The sequence below is a fragment of the Octopus bimaculoides genome, chromosome 4, assembly GCF_046866305.1.
Source record: "Octopus bimaculoides isolate indiv1 chromosome 4, ASM4686630v1, whole genome shotgun sequence".
In the NCBI taxonomy this organism is placed as follows: domain Eukaryota; kingdom Metazoa; phylum Mollusca; class Cephalopoda; order Octopoda; family Octopodidae; genus Octopus; species Octopus bimaculoides.
In genome coordinates this window covers 30294278-30317648 of record NC_142931.1, presented here as the reverse complement: position 1 = coordinate 30317648, position 23371 = coordinate 30294278, and the positions used below count along the sequence as shown (strand labels likewise).

Below are 23371 nucleotides of genomic sequence, written 5' to 3'. Positions count from 1 at the left end.
TATATATATATATATATATATATATATATATATATATATATATATATATATATATATATATATACATATATATATATGCATACATACATACATATATACATACATACATACATACATACATACATGCATACATGGATATTACGCATGAAAATACATACGGACTTATAAATAAAATTAAAAGAAACTTATACAGCCCGTTTGTTTTAGTGTACCTAACCATGGTTAGACGCGTAGAGTTGTGTAATCAAACCGCAACGAACCATCTTCAAAATCTACGATGATGAATTTTTTCCAGCCCTCCTAAATTTAATTCAGTATTTACATTATGATACGGAACCGGGATACTTTTTTGGCATTAACTTGTATACATTAACTTGAAGTATTCTTCCGAAGAAGATTATAATATATGAAGTGCCACAAAACAGCTATTTCTTGTAAGAAATATACGATCAGTTGTGGATCTGATATTGGAAGTGGATATGGCCACGGCCAGATGTATTTTTGCGTTCGTAAACAGTCGGTTCCCAATGCTCTTATCAAAATCTGTAAGACAACACATTAATGGCAACTGAATAACACCAGATAAATCTCGTTTGTGTCACTTTTCGATTTTACTTATGAAGACGATGAAATAACTTGGCCAATGGCTCAATTCAGCCAAAATTATGATTCCATTACGATATGCTTTAAGAAACCAAGGAAAGAACTGTCATTTATTACAGCTGGAAACGATACATCTATAGCTGAGATTCCCGAACGAATTCTTTTAGTGATTGTGGTCTAAGAAAGTGAACAAAGGTGGAAACGCCAACTGCGACAATATTCCAGTGAGAAACACTAGTCCAATATTTTATTGGCACTGAATGGCAATAATGGATCAATGCCGCATAAATCTTATAATGGGAGAAAATGAGGGGAAAGTACATGCATCTTACAAAAATAATCCTCGTTATTCAACTGATATCTTTAATTATATATGTGTAATGAATAGATCTTGTCCTTCGATTTTTCCTCTCACTCTCTTCTCTTTTCTCAACATCACTCTATCTTCTAATGTTCTTTTCCAAAAATCTGATTCTTTTTTATTCGAATTCTGCTTAGTTAATGCAAATAGGTGTATGTCTAGTTTATTTCCTCAAATTTTAAAATCCGTCTTGTTCCATAAATGCATGCTTATCTCTGTACGTAAATATTCACCTGCGTATGTACAGAGATAAACAAAATCTTATTGTAATGTGCTAAAAACTGTTTAAAACTAAATAAATTTAAATTGCTCCAGGTACTACAGAACGAGTATATTTTCTTGGCCTTTAAAATAGTAATCCGCATACTTTTGATTTCATGACCGCGACATTAGTTACTGGTCTTCTTGTACTTGTTGCTGTATTCCTTCTCACGTTAGTTACTGATACGTGACATAATGTTAATCATTCGCAAGCGGACACAGTTTCCGATGGAAGATCATATTTCATCGCATATTGAAGTGCATTTTTAATAATCCGTTAACTTGACGACAGATATTGCCGTTGGAAATTCATTCAGGATAACTTTATACCATTTTCAGAAATGTAGGTCTGTAAAACATTAAACAAGCTTCAATAGGTCTTGAGTTCATTCTATCATATATTGACGGACTATTGCTTGCAAGTGTACTGTATACAGCGGTTTCTTGCAAATACCACGTAAAATCCTCGTATCCGATCCACTTTCATCACACCTCTTCAGCTCAGTGGAATTATATCACAAAATAATCCGCAAAACCATTTTCTCGATGTGGTGTAAATTTGACCCTTTTGTGATGTAATTTCAGCTGAATAACCGAAATGTGACATATGCGATCTAATACTGAGGCTAGCAATGCAACAGAAGTGAGAAGAAGACACCATCGAGCAACAAAGACCAATAAACTAATGCCTTATTCATATGGCCATCAACATTTTCCTGGAACGGTGCATAAGATTTTACCAAGACCTTTATCTTGCACGTTTCAAATTCAATATTCAGAATATGTCTTTTCAATGATATCATTTGATAGTTAAGGCATATTAACAATAGACTGGTTTGTCTTCATCTGGGATCTAACGAGAACTTTGAAATGGAACAAGTGATTGATGCTGCTGCAAACCTAAGTATTTATCGATTATTGATTATTTTGCATTCTTTGTTGCTCTTCTGATTCAAGCACACGGTCCTTAATAAACTACTGTCAATGAGTGTAAATCTAGTAAATTTCTCCCACAGGTGTAATGTGCGGAAAACATAGGTGGTATTTAAGATAAGAAAAATGATCTAAGCCAAGAAACAAGTTTTGTTAGATAATGTGGTCGATATATTTCAAATATCATGTTTTTCTAAATCTATCGCTCGGTTTCCATGTTTCCGATAACTAAAATAGAATAATTCGAGCAAACATAATTCATACTTGATTGTAAGAAAAGAAAATGCATTTCTTTTATTCTATTATTTATTTCTCATATTTTCTCTTTCGTTTAGCAATCTTTCCAGCTGTATTTATTATAACTCACCGCAACCAGATCTAAAGATTTCCTTCCTCATGAAAATTAAGATGGTACAAAGGAAATATAGCAGATTTTCAATGTTAACCCTGAATAATTTGTTCTTATTCTGAATGACGCCCCGCAAAAAATATGTACATGATATAAATATTACGTTGAATTTTCTCGAGATGCCTATCGTATTTGTTAATATTGATATGCCTTATCAAAATGTATAAACTGAATGAAATGTTTCATTTGTGTCACACTAAGATATTCAGATTTTGGGTGAGGTAGCTAATGTAAAGAAAACCTTCATTTCATATTTTCTTACAAACGTGCGCGCATGAATATGTGTGGTTGTATGTATATTAAGCCAATTATATTCCAGAATTAATGCTCCATGGTTCCAATAATATTATTGCGCAGCTGAACTCGATACTATATGTTTGCTGGTGGAAATTTAACAAGAATTTTCTCTGATGTTGTCACTGTTGTCAATTGAAATGTGGTGCAAAACACATTTTCTCTTTGATAATATTCTATGTTTCAATGTGAGAAGAAGATTATGTCGAACTGATGCAATGCACATTAGGATTCATAGGACATTAATTAATAATTCACTTTCTGCTATAAAAGTCAGAATCTGATGAAGGAAATGTTCACACTATGTCAATGAATTACGTTTGCTCATGATCCAATTAGGGAAAATTAAAGAAGCCGTTTAAGCTGCTAGGAGTAGAAGTCATACATCCTTTAAATCCCATCTTACATCTTAAAATAAATAATCTAGTCTTATATACATAATAGCTGAAGAAAATTGGAAGATAATCACAGGAAAACATCTTAACCATTTTAAACACGGTCCACCTGAGACTAAGCATTAATCTGATGACTAAGTTTGCTTTCCAAATGAATTATGCATTGTATGCCATTATTTTAGAAGCTATTCAAGTGAGCCAAACAAGAATTAAACTACTTCTTTACGCAGTTGACACAGAGAACCTTGATGCATTCCTAATTCTACTTTCAAACACACAAAAACAGTTTTAGGGATGCAGTAATTGAATCTACTTCATGTCATATGTTAAGTGATTAGTATTAGAGACATCATAGACTTATTTCTAATGTTATTTTCTAAATTTTGTTGGACTTTTGCTATTTGATCGTAGGATCCTGGTTTCGATTCCGAGACCGATGGTGAGTGAGTTGTGTTCTTGAGCAAAACACTTGATTTTACGTTGATCCAGTTCATTCAGTAGTAATCAGATAGCCCTCTAACGGATTGGCATCCTCTCCAGAAAGCATGTTAGCCTGCTTACCGTCCAGCCATTCGTACGCTACAACAATGTGGGGAAGTGCATTGAGACCAGCGGTGTATAACAACATCTGATAGTTTCGTCAGTGAAAGGATTTTCTAAATGATGTGGTGACAGATTATAGTGCCGGATAAAATGGCATTTGTTCTGACTGTTTAAGATCGGAATTTCGATTCCACATAAGACAACATTACACTTCACCTTTCTGAAATCAATAAAAAAATACACCTGCCAAGTTTTATAGCCGACATATTTGACAGTAACCTTTCTTCAAATTGCGTCTATTCAACAAATCATTATTTTGTAAATATTAACGACGAACGCTAAACAAACCATCAGAGAACTGTTTTGCTTAAAGCAACAAACAAGAAAATTTGTACAAAATACTTCAGTATATTCAAGATAGATGTCTTAACTAAATGCCTTTCTAATTTGCGGTCCCTCGTGGAAGTTTACCACAGATTTGAGTTTTCAATTTAACAATACTTTACTTATTTTATTCAGCTTTATGAGAAAATTGATTTATTGCTTGCTAATGCAATAAAATAAGTTAAAAACGTTACCAGTTAAAATACATAATCTGACGTTTGCTAAAAATATCAGATATCAACAGAAAAAAGGCTTTTCTTTATAATGCAAAAGACATAACTTTATTTGAATTTTTTTCTAGTTGTTACTCTGTTGCTCAACATGCCGTTCTTTATCTTATGTTCTTTTTTCACCGGCATTTTTTAAAAATATTTTTTCATTTATTTCCTTTACAAATGTTCCATTAAAATAATATATATTTCGTCTGTATACATTTTATATCACAGTGTGCATACATGCATAATCGCGACGGATACACAAAGATACTCTCACATTCACACATACATATATACACATAAATACATACATATAGTCACTATACGAGTATGAATTACTATATATTATATATACATGCGCGTGTGTATGTATGTATAAGTTTGTGTGTGTGTGTGTGTGTGTATGTGTGTGTGTGTGTGTGTGTGTATCTAGGACCGGTAGTGTTGCCTCTCTTCCCCACAACGCCTGCTTTAATAGGAAATTTAAATATAGAGAAAAGAACAAAATCGTTTCTCTGAATAACTTCAAAATATTCACAAAAGAATTTTTCGCTGAAATGTAAACAAAAAAGTTTTACCAGATGGAAAAAAGAAAAAAGGAATATCTACAATAGTAAATTAAAACTATAAAGATAATAAAATACCAATATGAATTGGGGTAAGATATGAAATAATAAAATAAAAAGGAAGATAAATATACGTTACAAAACTGTTTTTTGAAAATTATTCAAATCAGTCTATATGCTAATTAGTTTAGGATGATTGATTGGGTCTACACACTGTGAAGCGAATGCTATTTTCTGTGGGTTTTGGGGTGATAGTGGTGGAGGCTTGTATTCTTCTTGCTTTTATCGGAAAGCAACATAAAGGAAAAATGAGTAGACTTAAACATTATATATAATATGAACTTCCTACAGATGCGACTGGAATTTATCGATATGAAAGTGAAATATCAAGGAAGAATTATGTTCAAGATTACAAAGGAAATTTTTCTTAAAAAAAAAAAAAGATATAAGCAGGAGAAAATGTGTGTTTAATGTTTTGGAAAATAGCTTTCTTGAAATCGGATATATTTAATAATTTTCGAAATCGAAATAAAATCTGGTGAAAACCATAAGAAATTGCATCAGGTATATATACACTTATTCAGTCATATTCTTGTTTGTTCTTTTTTTTTTGAGGGAGAATAAAGAGTGGGTAGAGTTGTTTTCTGTTTTTTACTTTGAAAGTCTAAGATAATTTGAAAACGTAGTCATATTTCGTCGCTTGAAATAATGATTTCCTTTGGACGTGGCAGTGAAAAATGTCATACTTTGTAGTTTAGCGTGAGTGAAAAGTAAGGCACATGAATTGGCGTCAGTTTTACAAGAAATTAAACCCTTTGATGAGATCTGACTCCGATTCTAATGTCATCAGGATCATATTTCTTAAATGTATGTTGATCATATCATTGGTATCGACATTAATATTACGAATATAGATTATAACTATGAAATATAGCGTCCTTGTTTTATAGGAAATTATTTATTGCATTAGCGTGTAGTGAGATACTAGTTCAAATCCAAACTAGATAGCCATTCCGATACTGAGAAAGCGTGTATCAATTTAATTAGTATAAATTAAAAATTAATGGTGAATACGTAGCACATATTTTCAGTTATGCCGTTTGTATTTATAACATATATATGTACACACGCACAGTACACACAAACATACACACACAATCACACTCTCACAGAGAGAGAGAGCGAGCGGGGGAAAGAAATAAAGAGAAAGAGAGAGAGAGGAATAGAGTGTTTGTATTGGGTTGGTTAAATAGTTCGTTCGATTTTGGTGACATTAAACTTGAAGCACTGAAGCAAATAGTTAACTTCAGTCTGCCCATTGCGCATACGCACTCGTTAAATACTTGACACTTTGTCGTAGTTCTATACGAACGTTCCACTAGAAAGGTTGTAGTTTGTGTGCTTTGGATAGCAATGGGGATAGAGAACCAAAACAAACATTATTGACGCTTCATGCTTTATATTTTATAAAGGGTAAGAAAGCAGAAGAAACTTGCAGTAAAGTAAATTTGTGTACAGAGAGGATGTTATTACAGAACACGTATGCCAGAGCGATTTTCAAGATTTCGATTGAAAACTTTTCCTGTTCAAAGTGCGGCTCGCTTTGGTCGGTCAAATGAGATTAGTGGTTACACAAACCTTTGTAATGAGACCAGGATCCAAATATTCTCCAAATATCCAAATCAAGTGTTGAAAACAACGTACGTCAACTTGATTATGTCAGCCTTCACATAACGGATTTCCATCTGCGATTCTTTGCAGAAACGTAAAGAAAACGATCTGTTTTGAAGAGAATGGTAACAGGAGACGGAAAATGGATGTGAAGCTGAAGGTGAGAGTGCGGCGGCCACCACAAGCAATCTCCGAAGCAGGATTTACTCAAAGGTTATGCATTCAGTATGATGCGATTCGAAAAGTGTTGCTTGTTAAGAGCTTCTTCCCACAGACAGGACCATAAATTTGGATGTATACCGTGGCCAGTTGGACAAATTAAATGTGGCAATCCACCAGAAACGTTCAGCACTTGTTTATCATAAAGAATTGTCTTTCATACCGAGAATGTCAGACTGCACACTTCTTTGCTAATGCAATAGAACCTATTGGAGATTGGCTGGAGTTTTGTCACACCCTGCATGTCCGCCGAATCCTGAGGTTTCAGATTTTCATCTGTTTCTTTCTCTTCAAAAGTCATTGAATGGACAGACCGTCAACTTTGAGGAGGATGTAAACATTACCATGGAAAAGCTTTTTCGCCAATAAAGACATGAAATTCTTTAAGTAGGAAATAATAGATCTGCAGACAAGATTTCAGAAAATAGTGGAACAGTAGTTATATCAGGAATTGAATAAATAGCTTAGCGCTGAAGACTTGAGTCTTGTTTTGCCTTGAAAAACGAACAGAATTTTTTTTGTAATCCAATATACAATCCAATGTGTGTATGTGTGTGTGTGGGGGGGGGGGGGGGGGTGCGTACACTCACGTCGATTTCGATATATGCTGGTCCTAGCCATCAGTCAATTACCCGATTCTTGTCTCCGGTGATACATTACACCGACTTCAATTTTACAGAGTCATAATCTGTGCAGATAACAGCACGATCGGAAATTCTGGGGGACAATTTGGATGTTATGCTCCGCTTTTCCTTCTTTCTCCTAACTTTTCAGAGCGAATTGTTTTATTGTATTGTATCATGAATTTCTTCATAATTTTGCGCTCAGTAATTTGTGTCTTACTTTTGAATGAAGCGATGGTTATATTTGAATTTGACAAATTTGTTTTCAGTTTATCTTCGTATATTAAAATCCCTCTCCCAATACACCAAACACTTTCATAATGCTGGTTGTAAAGTAGAAATTAGAGTAGATATTCCTCATTCATCTGAACTGCGTGTCCGGTACACTTAAATTAAGACTGGTTATAAAAAGCTTTCATTTTAAAAGTGATACATTTCTTAATAAACATTTATAACAATCTTCGTTATTCCACATAAACCCATGGATATTACTCAAGTAGTCTTCACCAATACAGTAGCCAGGATTTTCTGATACCGATTGATTCAGACAATTCTCCAGAGACAAGTACAACTTTCAAAGACTCATCAAAAGAAATAATGTGGAACATATTAAGTCCTGCAATTTTCCTTAATGTTTCAATCGGTGTCTCCCAGTTCACTGCACCAAACATTTTGCGAAAACCTAGAAAACAACGTAAAATTCCTGAATTTTTTCCTGTATCCTTTATTTCCAGCCTGTCTCAAATAATGTATCATGTCCTCTATCCGTCATCTGATATAAAACCGCATGGGGATTCTGAGTTAATGTTTATCAATAGGAGTAATTATTCTGTTAATGAGGATACGTACCAGAATATTACCGGTAGTAAAATGAAAAGAAATTATGAAATAGTTATCACAAAATATTGTATTCAGAGAATTCCTAAATGTTCTTCCCATTTGCTGCAGATAGAATCTCAACTGTCTTCTATGTCCATCATTTTTCTTTCCCGTTTATTGAAGTTCTTTTGTACTAGTCTTTCGAGATTAAGACAACTGTTTTTTTCTTTTTTTTTTCCTTTGAGCATTTTTACTCAGATTCCGAATTACGTCTAATTTTTTAAAACGTAACTTCAAGTCTGTTCTCTCTAAAATAACCCTTACGATGGGTAACAAAGTATTTCAAAGGAATCACAATATGTTGCTTCATTAAAACACCCACTAGATTTTCTGTTCTATTTAGATTTGGATGAGTTGAATCTAATTTATCTAATAGCTCACGTTTTCTATTCTTAAAGTTGATGTATTCAATAATTTGATGTCACTGATTTTTATGTTGTGAAATTTTGAAAGATACTTTGTAGTGCAATAAAGAGTTATCTGAGAGCCGACAGGTGTTATGGATTAAACGAATGAAACGAACATAATTCTTATTTCGTTTTCCGGTGATTATGTAATCAATTAACTGTTAGTCCTTTGACCGAGGATGCATGCAAATTGTTTTCTGGTTATTTGCTTGCTAGAACAGAGAATTTGTAACAAAGATAACAAATTCATTACAAAAAGACAGCTGACGCGGCCCAATGCATTTTTATCTTTTTACCAACAGTGTGTTTCCAACTACAGAAATACTATCATCACAAAGGAACCTAAGCTGGTGTTATAATCAACACACTGTAGGACATTGTCATTATGAGAGAGCTATCAGAATGTGAGGTGTCTTTGTTGGGTTTGTTGCATTATTGGAGAGAACCAGCTTATTTAATAAGCTGTTCCCTTTGTTAATACTTGAATGACATACGTTCTCCCTCAAAATCTTCCTTCAAAATCCTAATTCAATCAGTTAGACCGGGAGAATTTACTGTAGTTGTGTCAAGGGAAATTGTTATAGCAAACTCAAAAAGAAGCTAACTTTTATTTTCTTCGTTGTCCTCCAAATAGAAAATGTGTTAAGTATCTATTCATTCAAGCTGGATTTATCCAATCCATGAAAATAAGTTCCACTAACAGCCGAAATAACAATGCCTTACTTATTGAACTCCTTTCAGGTGGGCCGTGTTCTTGGTAAAACAAAACTATTTCCGGAAACAAAGCAACTTTCTAAGAAGACATTTTTGTATGTGCATTTCCACTTCAAAATCCTGAATAACTTACCACATGCAGTAAGCAATCTGATAAACATGAGTATGAAAGTTTTAGGGATCCTTTTGTCACCCACATCTTAGTCCATGAAAGCAGTGCATCCACTGAAAATACCTGCTTCATCACCAGGTGAGGACACGAGTAGGATACGTTCTTTATATAATTTATACAGCAGAAGGACGATCACTCGTATATCGTTACTGTGGAAAATACCAAAAATGGATTCTAGTAATAGTATTTTATATTGTACTCGTCCTGTATCCGCATTGGCTGTGGGTGCGTTTGCAAATATACTATTTAGAAAAGGGATTGAATGACAATAAGTACAAAGAAATCCAATAAAATACCCCCACACCTAATTGATTATAGTGGTGAGGACTAGTAAATATCCAAACAAACATTAGGTCATAAAGATAACATGCTGGTGAGAAGTATGCGACGAAAACCGAAGACATCAGAATAACCTGTCTCGTACAAAGTGCATACACCAAGGATTATCAGTTGACCTACAGAATAACATATTGCACTACATACATCAAACTACTTGAAAATGATACAAAATTCTTCTCTATGCACACATACAAACGCACACACACTCACATTCACGTACACGCCCATATACGTGTGGCTAACGCATTTCCTAGATAAATGCTCAGGCGATGATAGCCTCTCTGCGTGAGGGCGCTTTAACATGGAATGGTATGCGGAACCAAATTATTGGTGGAGATACATGAAACCATGAATAAATAAGAGACAAGTGATGCTCTGAGTTCAGATCCCACTGAAGTCAACTTCCGCTTTCATCCCTATGGAGTTGATAAAATGAAATACCATTTCAATTACTGACATCGATGTAATCAAAAGCGCCTTAAACTGCTACTAACATCCGGGGACACAAATCTCATATTGACGAAACGTGCTTATTAAGCACATATTATATCGGCTGACGAACTGAACATCTGCACCATTGGATGGTACCACCGTATCACGTAATATCACTGTATCAGGTCATTTGCACAGAATGCCAGGACGAAAATCGGTCGAAAACGTAAGAAATGTAATTACACAAATACGTGTGTAATTGTCTGCATAGATATATGAATATATGCATACGTATATAATCTATAAATATATATATATATATGTGTGTGTGTGTGTGTTTGCTTGAGCGTGTATAGTATAGATATTGTATATATATATATATATATATGTACGTATGTGCATGAGTGTAAGTATAATAATGCCATGTTGGGAAGTAACTATCACTCTTTTCTATCTCATTCCGTTTCCATCACCTTGTTACCCACATGACACTACGAGCATCAGGTCCCATGTTAATCACAGCAACTTCATCATCACAAAAACATCTCTCATTGGCTTTTCTCTTTTCCCACTACATCTCCTTCACAGCACATCTCCATTTCTTCGTTTCTCTATTTCCCAGTGCAATGACTTAATTGATGAGGCTGTGTGTATGTGTGCGTGCGTGTGTGTGTGTATGTGTGAATCTTCGATTAACTGTATATGTCCGAAAGCTTGGATTTTGCGACTTATGTAAAATCACCTCAGATGTTTAGCTGTGGCTCGAGAATCTAATTGTCTTTTGTTAAAAGACAGTTGTAGTCCAATTCAATTGACATTACAATATCATGATACTATTTGAACAAATATTTCATTTATTGTAATATGAAATATATTTGCAAAGAGATTCCTAACGTATAACATAATTCATAATATATAACATGAAAGAATGAATTCGATTTAAAGCAAATCTAATTTGCAATTTCCTAACGGTCTACGATGAAATTGTTTTTAGAATAATTATGTCGAGACAAGTATATAGCTTAGCTTAAAATACATCAGATAAAGTACCTGAGACATATCCAGAGATATTCTGAGAATTATGAGAAATTTTCAGGCCATATATGTAATGTTATTAACTAGAGAAAACGATGAAAATTAATATCTATTTGTAAATGTTCACCTACTGAAATAGATGTATCCGTATGTAACTCCGAGTAACAGACGTGATTTGGATTAATGAATGTATATACGTAAAAAAAAATTATATATATAAAAGAAATACTTTCAAAATCAAGAACGATTATATTATAGGTGTATAAAGAAATCACTCCCGCGGCAAATAGATAACGTAATTATAATCTTATTAACAAATCGCATATCTCATTTCCAAACTATTATGCAAACAAAAATAAGTAATTCTCTAGCTAATACTATGAATCCCTCAAAATATATAGATGATATTAACTCTCATTGACAAAACCTGTTGGCTTTGCTGAAACAAATAAAATACTGTAAAAAACCACCCAAAATAAGTATTTTAATGGACACTATAAACAGTGTAACTATTTTTCATCCAAATCCCAAAAGTATTACACATTGCAATTTATTAAAAATATTTCTAGTATTTCTAATATCGATAATATTTCATGTAATACTTCCCAGTTTACTTTCGCTAATCTTAAACCCCACAATAGCTTTTTCTAATAACGTAATGAATGATTCTAGTCTCATTCAAAACAACAAGAATCTATCAATTAATTGTACCAGAATATGTAGGAAACAGAATATTACGTTGCGAAGGGTTTCATTTTCGAAAAAGGTCAAAACGTACATTGTTGACTTATAAATTATTAAACATAATTTTCCTCAACAATATATATGATGTTTTTCACTAACAAAGGATAATTTTTATGTGGAAGAAATTTATGCTTGTTTACTTTTATAACATATATATGAATCCACCTATCCATACACACACACACGTATATACACTCGCCAGTAAGTTAACAAATGAACGGATGTTGCATTCAGCACGAATAGTTGTCTTGATCTCAGTAATACATATACATTAGAAGGGTATTACATCACACAAACACGAGTATATGTATGTATGTATGTATGTATGTATGTATGTATGTATGTATGTATCTATCTATCTATCTATCTATCTATATGTCTGTCTTACCGGAGTGAGCACATAAATGTGAAACAATGTGTAAAAAACGGTACTCAAATACCAGAGATAAAGTAATATGCTTTATTTAAAACCAGCAGAAATATAACAAAAAGCTATTTCTCAGAGTTTCTGGCTCCCGTTTATCGGACAGTCTTGTTTAAAAAAAACAGTCCGATGAACGGGAACGTGAAACTCTGAGTAACAGCATTTTGTCATATTTCTCCTGCTTTTAAATAAAGTATATATATATATGTACATTCATTTATGTATTTTCCTTCCACTTATATTTTTCACTGCATCTCCCCACATGGAGGAAAAATTATTTCCATCATAGGTATTTTATCGGTTCTCCAAAGCTTGTCCGAATGAAACATCATGTATCTAACAGCAAAAGAAACAAAAAAATTAGCACCAGTACTTACCTGGTACTCATCAGCTGAATCTATCGGACCTACTTTAAATAAAGTGCCTTGTTCAAGGTATCAAACCCATGACGTGTTAATCAGGATTCCGACACACTAACCTCTAGGGATTGTGGTCGAGCCCAGGCGAACTGTTATATTCTTATAAAAGTAGGTTCATTTTCATATTAATAATCGCTAGGTAAAATTACCGGAACAGCTACCTGATTTAAATTTCCTCCAATTCATTGCGGGTTCAATGTATTGCAACTCTTCTGTTTTTAAGATTGTTTGAAAATATATAAAAATCAATGGATATTTAGAGATGTCTTTTCAGTCATATTTACTTTCACACTCTTTTTATTAACACGGTGTTCTTAAAGGGTATTTCGAAGTCGAAATGAAAAATATCGAAAATTAACTTTCTTTTTATTTCACAATCGGTAAATGAACTCCAATTTGTCTAGTGAATAATGTAGAGTATTTCATTTAACTAACTCCACTAACTATAATGTCGATATATCTGACTCAGCCTGACATCTCTTTTTCTATGACTTCATTTCATTCATTTTCTCGTTGCGACATTGTTTAACACTTTTCAATTCATTCTACATTTACATATTTTTTACTTGCTGTTCATGTCCCTATTACAATGTTACAAGTTTAACACTTACAGGGAAAATATGAGCAGGAAGGCGATAACATAAGTCCGATGTTCTGGAGAGGAAAGACAGGGCAGAAGGGCTGATGAGGGATTATGCTGTTGAACACTGCAGATTTGATGAGAAGTTCAGAAGCTCTTGAGTGAAGGAGATACAAGATCAGTCAGCTCCAAGAGAAGAGACTATTGTAGTAATAATAGTGATAGAAAACACACGAAAAGAATACATCTGTGGGATAGAGACTGGAGTAGGTCTGAGCATGATCTAGCACTAATCAGTCCTTATGTGGGTTTTGTCCAGGATATATGTGTGCGTAACAGTAATAAATCTCTAGTTGAAAGAGCAGTTCACCGTTCCGGAGATTTATAAAGTGTCACCAACTCAGCTATACAAAGTATCGCCAACTATTGGGGGCTGAAATATTTTCTGGCACTGAAGATAATGACCAGTCTTCGGAGCGCAATCTGAGTTATATAAAGGATGTTTTTCGCCAAGCGAAGATAGTGAAGTCCTACAATTGGAAATATCTATTGGAAAACAATTGGAAAAAAGTGTCTGCCTCAGTTCCGATCATATTTAGAGAAGTGTAGTTCAATGATGTATTCTTGATACGAGTAGTGTTTAAATACTTCTACTGTTAAAACAGATTGGTAACGCCCTACTGGCGGATGCTATAGTAGTTACCATTCTTGGTATCAGTACCTCTTTGACGTATGGTTTTGTGTGAATGACGAGTGTTTGGAGAAGGTTAAATTGGAATTAAGAGTGAACTCATCTGCACAAGGGTGGCCATTTTGGATGAGCCGTCAATTAGAATATATATGTGTATGTGTATACGCCTGTGTGTGAAAGAGACAGATATAGATAGATAGGCAGACAGATAAATAAATAAATAGATAGATAGATAGATAGATAGATAGATAGATAGATAGATAGATAGATAGATAGATAGATAGATTTATTACCTTATCTTATTTATTCTATAAATATTTATTACATTTCAACGTTCGTATTTAATAGTTGTACATCTATTTTTTCTTTTGCTTCACCAAACATTACAAAATGATTGCTTTTATTTATTTTCTATTCCTGAGATTTCCATATTTAAAATAATGTACACGCCCACATCACGTTGTTTTCTTACTTTATGTTTATCTCTACATATAAATATATGCCCTGTTAGCTACTTAATAATTTAAATAGGAAACATATCAAATCTTTGACTAACTAAATAACTCTTATATAGTAAGTCATAATAATATTTCCAGTCCTTCCGAAAGCAGTAATACTGTGTAGTTATGCGAAAATGAAAATCACATTTAGGTGCTGAGTACATTATCAGTTAACACGTCTCACTTGCGTAGATTTAGAAAGAAAATAGATTCGTAAAGTCAAGCGGTAAGCCTCTTCCAGTAAATACACTAAAGTGTAGCAGAGGCTGCGCGTTAAAGGGATTCGTCAATTAAATCAGCCCCAGTAGGTTTTTTAAGTGTGGTATTTATTCTATATGTATGACCGAATTCCGCATTGTTTGCGCCTACTAAATGTAATTAAAAGGCTTTGACACCTGAAATTATAGCAGAAGATGCAGTGAAACTTTTAGAATTATATATATATATATATATATATATATATATATATATATATATACATATATATATATATATATATATATACTCTCTTTTACTCTTTTACTTGTTTCAGTCATTTGACTGCGGCCATGCTGGAGCACCGCCTTTAGTCGAGCAAATCGACACCAGGACTTATTTTTGGAAGCCTAGTACTTATTCTATCGGTCTCTTTTGCCGAACCGCTAAGTTACGGGGACGTAAACACACCAGCATCGGTTGTCAAGCGATGTTGGAGGGACAAACACAGACACACACACACACATATATATATACATATATATACATATATACGACGGGCTTCTTTCAGTTTCCGTCTACCAAATCCACTCACAAGGCTTTGGTCGGCCCGAGGCTATAGTAGAAGACACTTGCCCAAGGTGCCACCCAGTGGGACTGAACCCGGAACCATGTGGTTGGTAAGCAAGCTACTTACCACACAGCCATACTTGTGTATATAAAAGAGGCCACTAAAGTTGACAGTTAATGTGCTAGAAAAAGATCACTTAAAAAAAGATCACAATTGATATTAATTAATATCAAATTTTTACCCTATTATTTATATATAAAGGCAGTCATCAGTTTTAGATGGAGATATTTAAATAAAAACAAAAGGGAATCTGATGACTCTAAGAAGAGGATATAAACTAATACGACCGTGATTCGAGCGCACTGTTTTTCACATAAATAGTTATTTGATATTGTATTTTATTATATGACTTTTCCAATCGCGCTCGTTCGCGTGTATGTATGTACACATGTGTGTTTTTGAGCTAGTGAACTAAAGCCTAGAAGACGAACCGGAAACTGGAGCCTAGAAGACGAGCCGCGTTCTGGAAGATCTGTAGAGCTCAACGAGTTCGTCCTGCAATGGGTTTCTCACAAACTTTCCGAGTCTAATGACGCCCAGAGAGTCTTCTTTGCTGTCTCGTCTCACAAATGAACCTTTTTGAGACCGAACAGTGACTGGTGACGAGAAATGGATACTCTATAAAAATGTCAAGTGCCAAGACAGTGGGTGGGGAGAAGAGAAACACCGGCACCTCAGGCTAAACACAGCCGATGTTAAAAGTTTTCACCCATGTAAGTGGTTATTTGTTCGGTTTAAATCCAAACCAAACGATAACAATGAGATCTACTGCGAGCTAGAAAAATTCAGCGCTAGGAGAAAAACGACCATCTTTGGTCTGAAAACGAAATGTGTTCTTCCACATAGAGTGAGGGTGACATTCCAGCGATTGGAGCAGTTTGAATGAGAAACTATGCCCTACCTACCCACCATATTCGCTACACATTGCCCCATCTGATCATCATTTATTCAGCAGTCTTCAAAAGTCATTTGGACGCAAAAATATGAACTCTGTAGACGAGATCTGAACAATACTGGAGGAGTATGTTCCGTCACGGACAAGGGAATTTTGCTACTTCTCTTTTTCCCCCTATTCTCTTCTCCTGTTTTTGATTTGACCTACCTCCTCTTTCTAATCATACACATATCTCCTCCATCTATCTATCCATTAACACTACCAACACATTTTAATTTAACACCAACAAAACTCCTCGATCGACCAACACTGTTTACAAGGTTCTATGCTTGGGATGATCAAATGTAACTAACATCAGAACTAACACACCAAGTACAAGAAAATTTCTTCACCAAAAAACTTTTTGACCATTTATATAGACCATTCTACTTGAATGATAAAACTACAAATGCACTATTCTTATGTATCTCACTGCAATATTCATTCTCTTACTTCCTTCTGTATTTCATAGTTCTCTACAATAATTAATGCTTAAACATTTTCTCTAACCTTCTCTGATGAAGGGATATATAAAATATCCCGGAAACAACTGTAAGACCTTTTCTCGATAAATGTTATGAAATCTATTTACTGCCTTGGTTTTTCTTATCTCATTCTGTCAATTTATATATATATGTATATATATAAATATATAGAGAGAGATAGATAGATAGATAGACATATAGATAGATAGATAGATAGATAGATAGATAGATAGATAGATAGATAGATAGAGAGATATAGATATAGATATAGATATACGATGGGATTCTTTCAGTTTCCGTCTACCAAATCCACTCACAAGGATTTGGTCGGCCCGAGGCAATTGTAGAAAATTCTCGCCCAAGTTGCCACGCAGTGGGACTGAACTAGGAAGCATGTGGTTAGGAAGCAAGTTTCTTACCACATATATACATTGTAACTTAAAACGTTTAGATAATTCTAGAACTTAACATTAAATTAACGAAACTGTACAGACCATATGTATACACACAAGCACATATATATTCTGCGATGGGTTTAAAAATAGAGGAAATTCTTTTAAAATGGTGCAGTTAGCTATGAAATAAGAATTAATAATGAAATTTAGAAAAAAATATTTAAAACATTTTTATCGTTATTTTTCTATAATCATTCTTCTAAAAATGAACAGTAGTCACGCAAAACGTGCTAATATGTAGACTATTTTAGTTTAAATGTTCCTTGAAATGTTTTATCATATTTGTATATACGGGTATAGAAAATAGAATTATATATATTTTAAGGTATATATTATACAATCTGTAATATTTTAAAGTCTGTAGTAATTCATCCAGACGCTCACAGTAAAATAATTGTTTACTTGTTTTTAAAACGGAAACAAAAACAACGAAATTGTCATTAATATTTCTTGCAATAAACATATCAGTTATTATTGTTGAACATATAAATACATGCTAACCTTTATCGATAATTATTGGGAGTATGCCATATAAACGGTGTTTGTGATACTATGAAATAGTATGTAAATAAAATAAATTACACTTAACTTACTGACTTTAGTTATCGAATACACTGACCCGAGCCTAAGTTTTGTGCGGTGATGACTATCGATATATTTTGTAACAGACAAGGTAGCCACATTCATGAGGTTCTAATTATCATACTGCTAAAAACAACTACCAAGTGTTTCATGGCGAAAGGTTTGTTCGAATATATTATATTAAAAATAGCAGTTCACATTTGGATCAAGAAGATTTTTGGAGTTGGTCCATTGTAGATGAGTGGAAACAAATTATTTAGATAGGCTTCGGTTTATTTTAGACCCAGATCTATCCGAAACATCCACAGTTTCTATCTCATCAATAGAACTTGTTTGGTTCATAGTAGCAACTTTCTCCTGCATATATGAATATTTTGAAAGGTGGTTGGGTAGCAATTTTGTGCATGTCGAGAGTTGGTATAGTGTCTTATTCGATAGCTCCATCTATTCTGTTTAAAACATACCATCCGTCTACATTCCATTTTCATTCTGAAATACAATGTCGTTGATCTCGCCTATCCAGGAGAGCATATCTCTCCTCATTCTATTAAATAGAAAAGACATTTAAAGGTGTATTACCAGACCAAGAATCTTCACATGAGATGCAGTGTTAGGTTTATACATTCGAATAATGTTACATCGACTTGCATTGCAAAGCTAAAACAAAATATCAGGGTCAAATGTGATATATAATTTGAAAGACTGCAAAAGCATCAGGAGAGGAGTAAAATTTCTATTGTCGTGAAACGAGCCATAACAACAGCAACTGTCATAATAAAAGCAACAAATTCAAAAACAACAGTAATAACAACAGCAATTAAAACCTCATCAGCAGCAGTCACAGTAGCAATTGGTGGGAGAATATTCACAGAAATTTGTCTGAGACGGAAAATTCACAACCCTGATACGAGTAAGGTCTGGGGAATAAGCTGGGTGAGGAAGAACTTCGTAGCCAATTTCCCTCAACTTCTGGAGCATCATTAGTGAAACGTGTTGTCGAGCATTGTCACGAAGAATGATTGGTCGCCTTCTGTTGATCAGTCTGGAACAGAGGAGTAGCAGTTTTCGTTCATTTTAGCAATTTCATGGCAATATGTTTCTGCAGTAATAGTTTTTCCGGGTTTTAAGAAGCGATAGTGAATGAGTCCAGCAGTACACCACCAAACAGTCAACATAACCATCTTCTTGAAGAGCTCGGGTTTATGGAAGGTTTGGTCCAACCACTGCGAAGAACGTTTTTTTAATTTTTATTGTACAAAATCCACTTCTTATCGCAAGTTGCAATACGGTCGGGAAATGGATAGGTCTGTTTACGGAGAAGAAGCAACGAACAAATTTCATATCTGCGCATTTTCTGATTTTCATTCAAATCGTGTGGTACCCATTTGTCGACATCTTTTGATTTTCCGATTACGTGCAAATGGTTGCAGTCAGTTTTCCGGCAAACTTGAAGTCCTTTTGCCAGTTCTCGAGTGGATTTGCGTGGATAGTTCTCCATGACGGTCTTTAATCGACCGTCCTCGTTGACAGATGGCATCCACTACGCTCACGATCTTCAAGGCATACGTCTTCACTGTGAAATCGATTAAACCATTTTCAAGCTTACCACTCACTTGTCATTTCCTCACCAAACGTTTCGTTGATATCGCGAGCAGTTTCAGCTGCTTTACGTTCTGTTTTTGAAGTTGAGTAGCAAAATTGCCTGAATATCGCGCTTTGACAGTTTCATTTCAGATTTCAGATTTCTTTATTGCCTACACGGCGCTAAACATAGAGCGATAGGAGAAAAAGACAAAAGTGTGGGGAAATAAAATGAATTGAGAAGGATGGTATAAAAAAATGAATGGATAAAATGGAGGCCACCCGGACCCACAATTCAAGTGACCTCATTGAAACATTTAAAAACAATTAATCACTTAAAATCACTTAATATGTCCATGTTAAATTCTTTTAAATGTTCATGATAACTTACCGTTGACTGCATTCCCCTGGTATCAATTTCCATTTGTGAAATGATAACATTTTCCCTGTAATCCTCAATTGATCTTTGCGAGTGCTTTCTGTCCATACATACACAATTAACATGCAAGGGCACTCCCTCACACCCTTTAATATCGACTTTTATCACCTCGTCCAGATTATTTTGTCTCACAACTCAATGAATGACTTAGTAGAACGCAAAGGGTGGGGTTGGGAAATTTGGGGTTCCTATGTGTTTGTAGCTATACTATCAGTTGTCTGATGGGTTAGGGTGGTGGTTGGTGTCAGCAGGGTGAGGGGAGGAGTTAGGCGTGATGGGGTCGGGTGGGGGCAGGATGGGAGGTAACATCAATACCTTGAGTTCTCTTTTTTCTCTTTTTCCGGTTTACTGTCTTCCATTCTTCTGTTTTCTCTTCCTCCATTTCTGTCTCATTACCATCCTCCTTGCCGGGCTCCTCCACGCTCACTCCTGTACCACTTCTCATTTCAGGTGAGTGCGATTTTCCTTTGGGCCTGTAGTACTGCTGGTGTCTTTGTGGTCAGCTGGTGTCTTTGTAGTACTGCTGGTGTCTTTGTGGTCAGTCTTATGTGGCCTTTCAGGCCACATTTGTAACATCGGGAATTCCTGTCCTTTCCACTGTAACACCACCTTTCTCACCGTTATGGTGTCGACTATTCTTTCAAGGTCCTCTGGAGCAGCCTGGATGATTATCTCCAGGGTCTGCCTTTACCAATTCTTCGGTGGCGTTGTCGTTATTTGCAGGACCGCTGTCTTCTCGTCTACATCCAGCAGTATTGCAGCCACCAGCCAAGCGGCATTTACCTCCGAAAGATTTCTTCTGCTCTTACACTGGAACCACGTCTTCCAAGGTAAGTAGGCAGAAGTATTATTTTGTCTGTTTCCAGCGAGGCTACCGAATGTTGTCTGGCTTTCTCCTCAGATGCAAACCGCACCTCCACAGTTGCGCATTTCCTCCCTGTGGCGACGTAGGTGACATGCACCTCCACAGTTGCGTATTTACTCCCCCTGACAAGTAGGTGATACCCTGCCAGATGGGTCTCGAAGACTTCTCTTCTTGTAGTTTTGTCACTATCGCCATTCTCTTTGCATCCAGACTATACGCTCTATATATTATTGTCATTTTTGCGTGTCATTTGTAACTTCTCTAGAAGGGATCATTTACTTCGTGCCCCTCTCTTCGCAGGATTTCCTTGTACTTGTTCAACTCCACCTTCTTAAAACTAATCTCGTCTCTTGCTTCACCAGCTGCAGCTGCAAAATTCATTTTTTCATCCACCTTCATTTTTTCCATCTTCTGGTCTGAAATATCTAAACTTCTCTGATACTTCTTCAAACGTCTGAAGAATTCAAATATTCATACATCATGAAGACACAAATAAAGCGCTTCCCACTTCAAACTAGGGAGACAGTAATAATAAAACCGCCGTAAGGCAGCAAAAACATGTATCTCAAGACACAACTGTTAATAACAAATATAATTCCAATTCAACAATCCTTCACTAACTTCTCGAACGACGCACAAACAAAATTCACCACCAACTCAGTCACAGATGATTGTAACAACGGTGAAAAAAATATCAATTTTAATTTATTGATGCATTTGGGCAAGTCTATGTTTGTATTATCAGACAATTGCAAAAAGAAATGTTTAAAACATTCAAAACTCTGCAAAAACCCGGTATGAATTATTCGTGCTTCAAAACGTTGCTTACCTTTTACTCAACCTGATGTGTGTGTGTGTGTGTACATATAGATATATATATATATATATATATAGATAGATAGATAGATAGATAGATAGATAGATAGATAGATAGATAGATAGATAGTTGTATCCGCATGTAAGCGATTGTTTGTGTGCATGCATGCGTGTGAGTGCTTGAGTGTGCATGTGTGTATGAATGTGTGGGGGTGTTTTAAATGAGCTGAATAGTTACTCAAGAACACATTATATAGAAATACTTAGGGAGACAACAGCCAAGATAACCTGAATGATAAGAAAGCCAAACAACTCACAGAAACAACACTATTTCAATTCACACAAAAGATGTTTGTGTGACATTTAAAGAGAGTTGAGGTTTTCTTTAAACTGATTATTGACATCTAAATGTTAAGTTGGTATATTGTTGACGTTTGATCTTTTCGTTCAACTTACATGTGTTTTTATGTCTTCTCACCTTATATATATGTACACACACGTATGTATACTAATATATATATATATATACATACATATATATATATATATATATATATATATATATATATATATATATACATATATATATATATATATATATATATATATATATATATATATATATATATGTGGATGTGCATTTGTCTTTGTAAGCGTGACTGCATATATATATATATATATATATATATATATATATATATATATATATATATATATATATATATATATATATATATATATATATATGCATGCTTCTATACCATTGCACTTAAAACAATGATAAAGCTGTATTGGAAATATAGAGTGTGAAGTTACGAAAGGCAAGAACTGCATGAGATCCAGCGACGGTGGTCATACACCAGCCAACGAGAAACTACTTCCATTCAGCAAATATGCGCATGACATTTGCATTATCTGCTAGCTATTGCCGATTTCAATGTCTGAAAAAATGTTGATATTTTATACAGCCTATCAGCAAGAACTGACAGGAACGGATCGGAAATTTCTTCTTTTCCTTCTTTTCTTTCTTCCTTGTTCAATGTACTGTCACGTAGCGTTGCAACTTCCAGCGGTTTTTTCGAATAAGATAGGTAGCAATCTTCTCTACCCACAGTTATCACATTCGGTCAAAATGTCTTACGGTTAAGTTGGCTCTTATGTATTTCCCTGAAGAGAAGATTACATCTTTATCAACATCACTCGTTCCTTTGGAAGGAACCATTTGTAATCTTCGAAACATATGTCGGAAATAAAAGAATTCATTTAACATATGCGTATTACTGCATTTATAAAACTTTATATTTACTCAAATACCCAAAATAACACGGAGTTTCTACCTCATAAACAGGAGTTACACCACAGTCATTTTGTGATCTTTGCTACCCTGGTATCTATTAACCAATTTACTTTGTGGGAGTTAATTGTTAACTAAGAGAAAATAAATACATTTAATAATATATATACGTATATATATATATATATATATATATATCATATATATGTATGTATGTATGTATGTATGTATATATATATATATATATATATATATATATATATATATATATATATATATAT

General features: G+C 34.4%; 1 long non-coding RNA gene across 3 annotated transcripts in view; it reads right to left on the bottom strand.

Annotated features, from left to right (window-relative positions):
• Positions 1–23371, bottom strand: part of LOC128247567 (uncharacterized) — a 48913-nt gene that overhangs the window by 4648 nt on the left and 20894 nt on the right. For 2 of the 3 annotated variants that reach the window (XR_016241314.1, XR_016241316.1), the window contains exon 3: positions 18170–18639. The exons of the other annotated variant lie outside the window; for it this stretch is intronic. This is a non-coding gene — a long non-coding RNA (uncharacterized LOC128247567). Of the gene's footprint in view, positions 1–18169; positions 18640–23371 lie in introns of those variants that run through there. 3 annotated transcript variants of the gene reach the window in all.